This window comes from Balaenoptera physalus, assembly GCF_965194825.1.
Source record: "Balaenoptera physalus genome assembly, chromosome: 12".
Lineage (NCBI taxonomy): Eukaryota > Metazoa > Chordata > Mammalia > Artiodactyla > Balaenopteridae > Balaenoptera > Balaenoptera physalus.
This window is the reverse complement of record NC_138897.1, coordinates 20,429,216-20,442,803: the sequence shown is the minus strand read 5'-3', so window position 1 is coordinate 20,442,803 and position 13,588 is coordinate 20,429,216.

The following is a 13,588-nucleotide window of genomic DNA, read 5'->3' as shown; positions in this document are numbered from 1 at the left end:
CATTTCAAGCTCAGAATTTACTTGTAAAAATTTATTTGTAAATAAATATTATTTATACAAATTTTATTGATTTTCTGTTTTCCCATTTTGTTATTTGGTAGACTTGTCATCATGGGAAAGATAATTGATAACCATGTAAGATTTTATAGGGGGCCAAAAATTAATCTAACTTGGAAATACTGTTGTTATATTTCTGTATTGGAAACCAGTCAGCACAACCAATCACCAGTCACAATCACAGAAAACTTAAACCAAGTAATGTGGCACATGTTTTATTCCTCTTTTTAAATTACATGTAAAATTGGGGACTTCATCTATTATTTTAAAACCAAAGATAAAAAACTCTCATGGGTTCTATCTATCATTGCCAAGCGATCAACACAGTATAATGGTTAAGGTCACGAACTCTGGAATCAGATTCTATGGTTTTAATTTCTGTTCTGCCACTTACCAACATGTGACCTTGGGCAAGTTTTACATTTATATATACCTCAGTATCTTCATCTATAAAATAGAGATAATATCAGTACCTACCTCATAGGTGTTGAGAATTACATGAGACCATATGCATGAAGCAGTTAGTTTGATCTCGGGCATGTATGAAATGCTCAAGAAGTATAAGTTCTCACCATTATTGAAGTAGCAGCTGCAAAAACATCCAGCCAGAAGCTAAGTGGTGACATTCTCTGTTATTTAACAATTTTTAGGCAAGATGATTAAAAGGGCTGTTATATTATGAGGGTCTATTACTGTCCTATTATTTTATTTAATCTCCACAATAAATCTATAATGTAGGTTTTATCATCTCATTTTATAGGTGAAGAAACTGAGATTAATTGAGGCTAACAATCATGTCTTTTGAAACAAAATAATAAGTAGGGCTTATTGAGTGATGGCTATGTGCCAGGCATTGTTAAATCACTTTCAACTGTAGTCGCTCAATTCTCACAACATTCTAGGAGGTAAGTATTCTTAATATCAATATATGCATAGGAAGGAACATAGACACAGGAAGATTAAGTAACTGGTACAAGAGCACATAATTAAAAAGTGTCAGAAGTCAGATTTTGTTCCATCAGTTTAATTTCAGAATCCTTGTTCTCAACCACTATGCTGAAAGAAAAGAAAAAGGATTCACAGCCACGTAAAAAAGTTACTTATAATAAGTAATAAAAGAAATAAGTGATAGACATGTGGGCAAAGTATATAAACAGACAATTTACAATGGAAGAAATAACAAATGGCCAATATATCCATATGATATTGCCGTTGCCAATTTCTCTAAAAAAGACACAAATTAACATTATAAAGATATATGATTTTTCACCCATCAGATTTGCAAAATATGAAAAGATTGATACTGCTATTGATATAAACTCTATAAAAGTCAATTCAGTGGGACCTGTAAAAAATGGGAAATGCACATACTCTGATCTAGCAATTTAACTTATAGAAATATATTTTAAAGAAATATTGATGTTCATTGTATTGCTATTTGTAATAGTGAAAAATTGAAAACACCCACAGTATACCAATGGAATGTTTTTGATAAACTGTAGATTTTTCATGCTGTTGAATATTATGTAGCACTCAAAATACAAGAATGATGTAGATCTATATGAAATGTTATATAAAGAAATCTACCACATTCTGTTCATGGTAAAAATCAAGTTGCATTATGTTATATATTTGGTATAATTATTTTTTGTGTAAAAAACCTATTCATTTACCTTCTATATTTGTATATTTATAGAAAAAAGACTGGAAAGAAATACATAAAATATTAATGTTATTTCTTAGGAGTATTCATGGATGGAAATTTATAACAGGAGAAAGATTTTGATTTTACTTAACACTTTAGTATTATTTAATATATACTATAATATAATATATAATATATATTATAATGATCATATCCCATGATAATGTAAAGGATAAAGTAAAAGTATAATGTAAAAATAAAATAAAAAAGAGAAAAGAAAGTAAGAACTATATCAAAGTTACAGAGCTCATAAATGGCAGATGTATAATTCAAACCAAGCCTGTGTGACTCCAAAGTTGTCTGTCTTCTCCACTTTTCCAGTCTCTAGGATAACAGAGCATTATTGAACATTGCTCCTGCTTTTCTATATATTATGTGAAATTATTTATAATTTGCTTTCCTAGAGAGTTATATGTTACAACTTGTCAAGAAGGAGAGGAGACTTTGTTTTCCAGCTTATTTTTTTTTTAAATATATTTATTTGGCTCTGCTAGGTCTTAGTTGCGGTAGGTGGGCTCCTTAGTTGCAGCTCGTGGGCTCCTTAGTTGTGGAATGCGAACTCTTAGTTATGGTATGCATGTGGGATCTAGTTCCCCGACCAGGGATCGAACCCAGGCCCCCTGCATTGGGAGCATGGAGTCTTAACCATTGCGCCACCAGGGAAGTCCCTGTCCAGCTTATTTTTATTCCTAGATTCTTGTCAGATCTTGATCATGCAGTGGAATGGAACAGGGTAAAGCTTTTTAATGAAGGCTGAAACAGTTCTGCTTCTTTCTTTTGTACACTTGTGTAGTGACGAGTTTATAGACCTTCAGTAAGTACTCACCTGTACTTTGCCTCAATTTATGAATGATAAATCGGGGTAATAATTCTCATTATGGCTTCTTCACAAGGACAAAGACAGTAGTGTAATAGGATATTAAAATGGAAGTGTCAACTAAGACCATATGGTGAAGGATATTGGATGTTATGGGTTGAATTGTTCCCCCTGCCCCATTCACATGCTGAAGTCCTAACCTCAGGACCTCAGAATGTGATCTTATGTGATGAATTACAGGTTCAAGTAGATAAACTTTACTACTTGGTATATCAGTTGGAAAAGGTCATTTTATTTATTTATTTTATTTATTTATTTTTTAACATCTTCATTGGAGTATAATTGCTTTACAATGGTGTGTTAGTTACTGCTGTATAACAGAGTGAATCAGCTATACGTATACATTTATCCCCTTATCCACCCCCTCTTGCGTCTTCCTCCCACCCTCCCTATCCCGCCCCTCTAGGTGGTCACAAAGCACCGAGCTGATCTCCCTGTGCTATGCGGCTGCTTCCCACTAGCTATCTATTTTACATTCGGTAGCGTATATATGTCCATGCCACTCTCTCACTTCGTCACAGCTTACCCTTCCCTGTCCCTGTGTCCTCAAGTCCATTCTCTACGCCTGCGTCTTTATGCCTGTCTTGCCCCTAGGTTCTTCAGAACCATTTTTTTCTTTTTTTTTTAGATTCTACATATATGTGAGACTGAGAAGGGAGCACACAGGAGATCTGACCTCTGGACAGTCCAGTTTGAGGCTCAGTGCTGGATGCACACTTGGAAGGAGACAAGAAGCGGAGTAAGCAGTTCAAGTCAGAGATCATTTGTGCGTAATTGAAAACTCTGACCCCAGCTCAGAGGAGGAATCCGGCTGCAAGGAAACTCAGAGAAGCTGAGGCTTTCGGGGAAGTCCCCACGGGGTGGTCTCCATGCACTGAGGAGATGGGCTTGGCTTGGCTAAAAGGTGCGTGCAGGAGAGGAGGGTCGTGAGAAATACAGTTGAAGAGTTGAGAGACGGGACCACTGGGCTTTGAAAGCCAGACAGGAGGAGTCAGAACTCAGTTCATCAGGAAATGGAAAGCTGTTGCTGAAGGGAGGATCATGAAGAAGGTTAGGAAGCGAAATATTAGCTGAGTGTGGGTTAGAGAGACTTGTCAGCAGGGAGGCTCTGCAGGAACCACTCTGGGTTTTTATAGGATCTAGAGAACTGGCTAGGTTTAAAAGACTTAAAATTTTTGCCAGTGTTTCAGGAATTTGGGACATTGTTTTAATTTGAAAATATTATGCTATTTTAAAATATGAGGCAGCACAGTGTGGTGATTAAAAGAAGGGACTCTGAAACCAAACTGCTTAGGTATATATTGTGCTTCACTGCTTCCTAGCTGTGTGACCCCAACCGGCTGTTTAACCTCTCTGTGCCTCAAAAATGGTGCCTTGTCAGTAAAATCAGGAAAATATCTGCTAAGATAGTTCTGAGAATTAAATAAGCTAATGTTCGTAAAGTGCTTAGAACCTTTGCCTAGGGCTTATTAAGTACTATTTAAGTGTTTGTTAAATAAATATAAATAAATGACTCTTTTCCTAGGTTTGGGAAACAGATGCCTTTTCTTCCTACTTAAGGAAGGGTGCTGGAGGGCTTCTTTGATGGAAAGATGACAGTCTCTAATCATCATGGGATAGGGATGGCTTTGTGGTCACCATTTTGGATCCAAGGCCTAGAAGCCAGTAACAGACTGAGTCTTATTCTAGGACCAAAAACCTGAACACCCAAACCTGTGGTAATTCTTACGGCCTGGATTTTCATCTCTCCACAGCTCCTCCCTTAATCCCTGGAGCAAGGTCTTTCTGTGTGGCTGACCTGGATTTTATGGCAACTGCACTTACCTGGACAAAGTGTGAAGCTCCACCCACGGAGACACAAGGCGTCTCTGGTCAGTAGGGACTGGGAGGCCCCGGACGGCCTGGCCCTGTGGGTGGCATGGACTTTGGGTGAGGCGGCATCTGCACAGGGCCTGACACCCGGAGAAGGGAAGGCGTGACCTGGGGTCATCCAACACTTAGCCTGGTGAGGAACACTTTCTCTCTAATTTTAATTATATTAATTTTCACATGTTACTTAAACCTAAATTGTTATTATCAAAAATGAGAGAGAGGAAAGAATCCTCCATTATACTTTCTGGCCTTGTGGATGTCAGGTGTTTATACTTTCTTTTCACCTTTGTTTAATTTTCTAGTCTTTTAGCTAAGAGCTAATGGTGAAAAAAAAGATTTCTCCATTGGTCTTTTCTCAAATCTTAGAAAGAAAGAGAGATGGGAGGACAGTTACAGATGCCTGATTTGAGAATCATTTAAAGGCAAGACTTTAAATGGGGATGGCGCAAGCAGATGGCAGGGGAGGCTCTGCCTGAGGCCATGTGGAGAGGCTGCGTCTAAGGGCTGGCAGTCAACTTGGGTTTTCAAAGAAGCATCGTTTTCAGAAAACTGAGGCTCAGTTACTCACTGGTTGTGTGACTTTGGGCAAGTTACTTACACTTCAGAAGCTCAGTTTTCTTCTGCGTGAAATGGGGTCACTAAGTACTACCTGCTCATAAATGTAGTCATGAGGATTAAGTGGTAAAATGCTTATGAAGTGCTTAACACGGGCCTGGCACAGAATAAAGCTCAGTGAATACTAGCGGGATGCATGAATGAATGAATGGATTCGTGTGCATTGGTGCACAGTCCTGAAAGGTCATGGCAAAGCTGGCAATGTAGCATCACTGCCTAATTTTTGTCTACTTGATTGACTCTTACCCAGTACACTTAATTTAAAAATACAAATCACGATTTAATGATGTATGGAAGTCAAATCCTTATGCTGAACACCTTAAACTTATACAGTGTTGTATGTCAATTATATCTTAATAAAACTGGAAGAAAAAAAAAGAAATGCAAATTTTATTTTATTTTTTTTTAGATTTGTTTTCTTTTTTGAAATTTTGTTTTATATTGGAGTATAGTTGATTTACAATGTGTTAGTTTCAGGTGTACAGCAAAGTGATTAATTTATACATATACAGATATCTATTCTTTTTCAAATTCTTTTCCCATTTAGGTTATTACAGAATTTGACTAGAGTTCCCTGTGCTATATGTAGGTCCTTGTTGATTATCTATTTCATATATAGTAGTGTGCATATGTTAATCCCAAACTCCTAATATATCCCTTCCCCCCACCCTTCCCCTTTGATAACCGTAAATTTGTTTTCTAAGTCTGTGAGTCTGTTTCTGTTTCTGTTTTGTAAATAAGTTCATTTGTATCTTTTTTTTTTAGATTCCACATATAAGCAATATCATATTATATTTGTCTTTCTCTGTCTGACTTACTTCACTTAGTATGATCATCTCTAAGTCCATCCGTGTTGCTGAAATGGCATTATTTCATTCTTTTTTATGGCTGAGTAATATTCCATTGTATGTATGTACCACATCTTCTTTATCCATTCCTCTGTTGATGGACATTTAGGTTGCTTCCGTGTCTTGGCTATTGTAAACAGTGCTGCAGTGAACATTGGGGTGCGTGTATCTTTTCTTTTTTTTTTTTTTCATCTTCATTTGATTATAATTGCTTTACAATGTTGTGTTAGTTTCTGCTGTACAACAAAGTGAATCAACTATATGTATACCTGCATCCCCTCCCTCTTGGGCCTCCCTCCCACCCTCCCCATCCCACCCCTCTAGGTCATCACAGAGCACCGAGCTGATCTCCCTTTGCTATACAGCAGCCTCCCACTAGCTATCTATTTTACACATGGTAGTGTATATATGTCAATGCTACTCTCTCAGTTCGTCCCACCCTCCCCTTCCCCACTGTGTCCACAAGTCCGTTCTTGTCTGCATCTCTATTCCTGCTTCGAATTATGGTTTTCTCTGGATATATGCCAGGAGTGGGATTGCAGGATCACATGGTAGCTCTACTTTTAGTTTTTTAAGGAACCTCCATACTGTTCTCCATAGTGGCTGTACCAATTTACATTCCCACCAGCAGTGTAGGAGGGTTCCCTTTTCTCCACACCCTCTCCAGCATTTATTGTTTGTAGACTTTTTGATAATGGCCATTCTGACTGGTGTGAGGTGATTTGATTTGCAAGGAAATGCAAGTTTAAAAAAAAGGACAAAGGACTTGAATAGACATTTCTCTGAAGAAGACATACAGATGGTCAACAAGTACATGAAAAGGTGCTCAGCGTCACCGATTATCAAGGAAATACAAATGAAACACAATGAGCTATCACCTCATACCTGGTAGAATGGCTATTGTCAGAAAGATAGGTGATAACAAAGCGCTGGGAAGGATGTGGAAGAAAGGGTAAATTGATACAGCCATTATGCAAAACAGTATAGAGGTTCCTCAAAATAAAATTAAAAATAGAACTACCATATGATCCAGCAATTCCACTTCTAGGTATATGCCCAAAGGAAATGAAATCACTATCTTGACGAGATATCTGCACTTCCATATGCATTGCAGCCTTATTCACTATAGCCAAGACATGGAAACAACTTAAGTGCCCACCGATAAAGAAAATGGTATATGTATACAATGGAATATTATTCAGCCATAAAAAAGAGGGAAACCCTGCCATTTGTAACAACATGGACAGACCATGAGGACATTATACTAAGTGAAATAAGTCAGGTGGAGAAAGGCAAACACTGTCTGATTTCACTTATATGTAGAATCTAAAAATTTCAAACTCATAGAAGCAGAGAGTAGAATGGTGGTTGCCAGGGGCTGAGGGTGGGGAAATGGGGAGATGTTGCTCAAAGGGTAAAAACTTTCAGTTATAAGGCGAATACGTTTCTGGGATCTAATAACAGCATAGTGACTATAATTAACAATATTGTATTGTATGCTTGAAAAGTGCTATGAGAGTAGACCTTTAATGTTCTCACCATAACAGCAACAACAACAAAATGGTAATTATGTGAGGTGAAGAATGTGTAACTAACTTTTTTGGGGTAAACATTTCACAAAGTATATGTGTATCAAATCATCACATTGTACACCTTAAACTTATACAATATTGTATGCCAATTATATCTCAATAAAGCTGGGGGAAAAAGGCACATACCAAAAAAATGAGATCATTTTTTCATTGAACATTTATTAAGTTCTTGTCCTGGGCACTGTGCCAAATGCTGGGTTGAAAACTAAACTCACCCCCCATGAATTGTTCTGAAGACTAAAATGTGACATTTGTAAAAATAACAGTAAAATTCTGAAATACATATATTTATAAATCATCTGATATATAAAATATTTATAAATAATTTATAAATCATGAAGAATTCCTGTCCTTCATCCCTTCACTTAAAGGTGAAAATTAAAGAATGCTAAGATTCTTTATTGTCCTGCATTCTAATGTTCTTTTATTTTATGAGTAAACGTTGGGATTTTTTTTTTGCCTTAACCAGTTTGGGTGCAAATTTAGATGTTGTAGTCAGTGGGTCTCAGTCAATTCTGGAAGATGTTGAGTGTGAGCTGCAGAACTCCTTCTAGTTGCTTTAAAGGCATGAGCTACTGAGGAAAAAGAATCTCACTGAGAGAGAATGACTGTCCACCCCAGAGGTGCTGCTAAGAAATGGACCATGAATGACCCAGCTGTAGACCTATATAAGGGAGACCTGAGCCTCAGGATCAGATCGCTGGTGTTCAGGTTCCAAATCTGCAACTTAGTTGCTGTGTACTTTAAGTAAATTGTTCAACCTCTCTGAACTTCAATTTTCTTTTTCTGTAATTTTTTTTTAAACAGTAAAATGCATTGCAGGCTTGTGGAATTCTTTTCTGTGTTTATTCAATAGATCCTTATTAAGGGCTCACAATGGCCAAAGCACTGTGCCAGGCGCTGGGGATACAATGAAGATAAAAACCACACAGTCTACATTCTTGTGGAAATTTGAGTCCAAAAGGGATGATAAATATTAAAAACAAATAATATCTATCTATCTATCATCTATTTACCAACTATGATAAGTACTAAGAAAGAGCACAGTGCTGGGAAGATTATAAAAGTAGAAGAATAAATTTAAATTAGAGAGTGAGATTTAAACTGAAACATGAAGGATGGTGTATTTGTTTTCTATGGCTGCTGTAAGAAATACCAAAAACTTTGTGGTTTAAAGAAGTACAAATTTGGAACTTCCCTGGCAGTCCAGTGGTTAAGACTCTGCGCTTCCACTGAAGGGGGCACGGCTTCCACCCCTGATCTGGGAACCAAGATTCCACATGCTGTGTGGTGCGGCCAAAAAAAAGAAAAAGGCACAAATTTATTATTTTATTATCGTACATTTTCTGAAGGTCAGAAGTTCAACATCGGTCTCCCTGGGTTAAAATCAAGGTGCTGGCAGGGCTATGTTCCTTTTAGAGGCTCTAGAGGAGAATCTGTTTTCTTGCTTTATCCAGCTTCTAGAGTCTACCCACATTCCTTGGCTTGTGGCTCCCTTCCTCCTCTTCAAAGCCACCAAAATTGCCTTTCTCTGACCATTATTTCCATTGTCACATCTCTTTCTCTGACTCACTTCTGTCTTTTTCTTCTGCTTTTAAAGGCCCTGTGATTACAGTGGACCCACTTGGATAATCTCTCTATTTTAAGGTTAGCTGACTAGCCATCTCAGTTGCATCTCTGACCTTAATTCCCCTTTGCTCATGTAACCTAACATATCCAAGGGGGTGAGGATGTGGACATCTTTGGTGGGTCATTATTTTGTCTGCCACAGATGAGTAGAAATGAGCCTGGGGAGGGAGATCAGGGGTGGAGGATAAATTTCCAAGGAGAATACAAGTGGACGGACAGAGACCTTGAGACAGGCTTCCATAAATTAATGAAAAAGAAGAACATGTTTGAAGGGTGGAGAAAGTAGGGAATAATGGTGCAAGCTACTGTTTTAGAGTAGGAGCAGCTAGACTTTGCAGGGCCTTTTTGCCTTGTTAGAGATTTGCGATTTTTTTTTTTTCTACATGCAATGGGTATCCTTCGGAATACTGGGTGGGATGTGGCATGATGTAATTGGCATTTAAGGATCATTTTATGTCCTTGGAGGAGAGTAGACTGGGGAGGCTAGTGATGAGGCTACGGTAGTTACCAGCAGAGGAGATTTATGAGAGCCTTTAATTCAGAGCCTGGCAATCAGTAAGAAGTGTCACGTCTGTAGTTCTTCTCCACAATCAGGCTGTTCTCCGGCATCTTCCTGACAACACACATTATTTTTCAAATTCTACTCCTCTCTCAAAGGCTCTCTTTACTCATGCTGCCCCCTTTCACTTCTTTTTGCCAACCTCCAATATACTTTAAGATCTGGCTCAAGATTCGTACCTCCAAGAAGCCTTCAGTGACTGGCTTTGTTCTGCATTTGTCACTGCTTTTGCTTTACGTGTATTTTGAACAACATCACTCTGCATATTTACTGTACGTTTCACCACATTCCTCCTAATTGAGTCTACTCCAGCATCTCACAGCAGTTTCTGTCCTGCCCAAATTCCAGAGCCACCACGACTGAGACAGATCAGATAGGTAAAGCCCAATTTTGAACATTAGAGTTCTCGAGTCTTACTTCATCTCCTATGCCCTGATATCTAATGTTTCAGCCTTGAGATGAGGTATAACAACCCTTTGCTGACCACTTGGAGCCCTGTTTTAGTCAAGATAGCTTAGGTTTTGCTGCAGTAACAAACAGCACAGGTATTGTCATGGCTTATGACAACGAAGGTTTATTTCTTGGTCACACTACTTGCCTATTACTGGTCACCAGAGCCCACCTATGGGCTCTGCTCCATTATCATTTTCTGAGACTCAGGCTAGTGGAACCTGGCCTCTTTGTGGAACATTGCCATTGACCATGGCTTATGACTTGTCTCAACATTATAATGCTCCAGTCTCAAAGTGATACACCTTCTACTGACCACTCTGGCCAGAATAAACCTCACCTCAAGTAGGCTGAGAAGAAATAGAGGAGGATAGAAAGTGCAATTCTATCATGTATTGGAAGAACTTGAATGACTAGTACTACTTTCATTGTGGTCTGGGGATCAGTGCTCATCCCAACATTTAATGGTACCCTAGATCTGAGAACTAAATTATGATGATGGCATTTACAAGTCCAAATCCTTTCTCTACGACTCATTCTGTAGGCCTGAGATCCTCCTGGATCTCCTTTCTGAGGTCCTGTTCTAGCAATAAGCTTGTTTCCTGGGGTCCGCCAATAGGACTGGAAGCCTTGTCTCCATCCCTTAGGACTGGAGTCTCATCTATCCAGGTGCTAGAGCACTGATACCTATAGGCAAATCATGACGTAGATGGCAACGAATGCTCAAACTCCTGATCCATTCTCCAATTGAATGGTACCTGTTGAGAAGCCGTGATATTTTTCTTTGAATTCTCTCATGCTGATCATTTGCCTGAACCACAGACAGAGATTCAGTCTGCAAAGCTTGTAAGTCTTGTCTTCTGCCCAGGAATTCCTAAGCCTATGATATAAGTTGGGTCTAAATTCCAGCATCTTCTCCCTAGTAGGCAAGTCTGCTCCAGGTATTAATGACACTCCTTTCCTGCTATTAGTAAACAACCCTGCTGCCTTGATATATTCTGAGGCATGTCACAAGAATCTCTAGTTGTTGTTTTTTTTAATTTATTTCTATCCATAAGAGATTAAACTTCTAAATATTTTCCCCTCTCCTCCCTTTCCCAAATTTTCTCAGCATCTAAAGTGACACAGTGAATATAGTAAGTATTTGATAACCACTTCTTGGGTGAATGAATGCAGAGCCACAGACTCAACTTAAAACTAATTATCACTAAATGCTTTGGAATTTCATCAGGAAAATGGGGTAATGATACTTAATTCAGGAAGGTATTAGGAGGATTAGACGTGACCAGTGAGGTGTGTACTAGAACAGGCACCCCTTCACAAGAAATGTCAGTAATATTAATAACAAGATGTGGCGGAGTCAGCAACTAGCCAGGTATAGAGCAGCACCCATTTAGTGTGCTCTAGTGACATTCTTCAACACGAGATGAAACTTTAATTTTCTTATCTCTCATCTATATCTGAACTGCCCTCCTGCAGCTTTCTCTTTATGGGAAAGGAAAATAACCTCTTAATTTATTTAAGCTTTTGTTTTTTTGTTGGGAAGGGCAAGAGAGGTAGATTCTCAAACAAATGTGAAGATAGTTTTAGTTTTTTCACTCTCTCACTTTGATCACTTTTTTCCCATAGTCACTGTATTGGTTTGATTTTGACTTAATACCCAAAAACTTCTTTTACAACTTCTATGCATTTTGAATGATTATCTTATCAAGTTTAATAGGAAATACAGCTCTAAATACTGTACAAAAGCCTTTGAAATCTGCTGTCTGTTGGGGTATCATTTCAATCACAATACAACACAGTGAACTATGATAATGTCCTGGCCTAAAAAAATTGCTAAAGATGACAGAGCTGGAGCTGTCATGTTAGTTGTCATCACACTGAAAGGCCAAAGCACAAACACAAAGGTGTTTTGATTTTTATTTTTTTTCATCTGATGCTGGCCTCTTTGTTTTGTTTTGTTTTTCCTTAATTTTATGTTATTCATTTTTTTATACAGCAAGCTCTTATTAGTCATCAGTTTTATACACATCAGTGTATACATGTCAATCCCAATCTCCCAATTCATTACACCACCACCCCCGCCCCCCCGCCACTTTCCCCCCTTGGTGTCCATACGTTTGTTCTCTACATCTGTGTCTCTATTTCTGCCCTGCAAACCGGTTCATCTGTACCATTTTTCTAGGTTCCACATACATGTGTTAATATACGATATTTGTTTTTCGCTTTCTGACTTATTTCACTCTGTATGACAGTCTCTAGATCCATCCACGGCTCAACAAATTACCCAATTTCGTTCCTTTTTATGGCTGAGTAATATTCCGTTGTATATATGTACCACATCTTCTTTATCCATTCGTCTGTCGATGGACATTTAGGTTGCTTCCATGACCTGGCTATTGTAAATAGTGCTGCAATGAACATTGGGGTGCATGTGTCTTTTTGAATTATGGTTTTCTCTGAGTATATGCCCAGTAGTGGGATTGCTGGATCATATGGTAATTCTATTTTTAGTTTTTTAAGGAACCTCCATACTGTTCTCCATAGTGGCTGTATCAATTTACATTTCCACCAACAGTGCAAGAGTGTTCCCTTTTCTCCACACCCTCTCCAGCATTTGGTGTTTGTAGATTTTCTGATGATGCCCATTTTAACTGGTGTGAGGTGATACCTCACTGTAGTTTTGATTTGCATTTCTCTAATAATTAGTGATGTTGAGCAGCTTTTCATGTGCTTCTTGGCCATCTGTATGTCTTCTTTGGAGAAATGACTATTTAGGTCTTCTGCCCATTTTTGGATTGGGTTGTTTGTTTTTTTCACTATTGAGCTGCATGAGCTGTTTATATATTTTGGAGATTAATCCTTTGTCTGTGGATTCGTTTGCAAATACTTTCTCCCATTCTGAGGGTTTTCTTTTCATCTTGTTTATGGTTTCCTTTGCTGTGCAAAACCTTTGAAGTTTCATTAGGTCCCATTTGTTTAGTTTTGTTTTTATTTCCATTACTCTAGGAGGTGGATCAAAAAAGATTTTGCTGTGATTTCTGTCAAAGAGTGTTCTTCCTATGTTTTCCTCTAAGAGTTTTATAGTGTCCGGTCTTACAGTTAGGTCTCTAATCCATTTTGAGTTTATTTTTGTGTATGGTGTTAGGGAGTGTTCTAATTTCATTCTTTTACATGTAGCTGTCCAGTTTTCCCAGCACCGCTTATTGAAGAGACTGTCTTTTCTCCACTGTATATCCTTGCCTCCTTTGTCATAGATTAGTTGACCATAGGTGCGTAGGTTTATCTCTGGGCTTTCTATCTTGTTCCATTGATCTGTGTTTCTGTTTTTGTGCCAGTACCATATTGTCTTAACTACTGTAGCTTTGTAGTATAGTCTGAAGT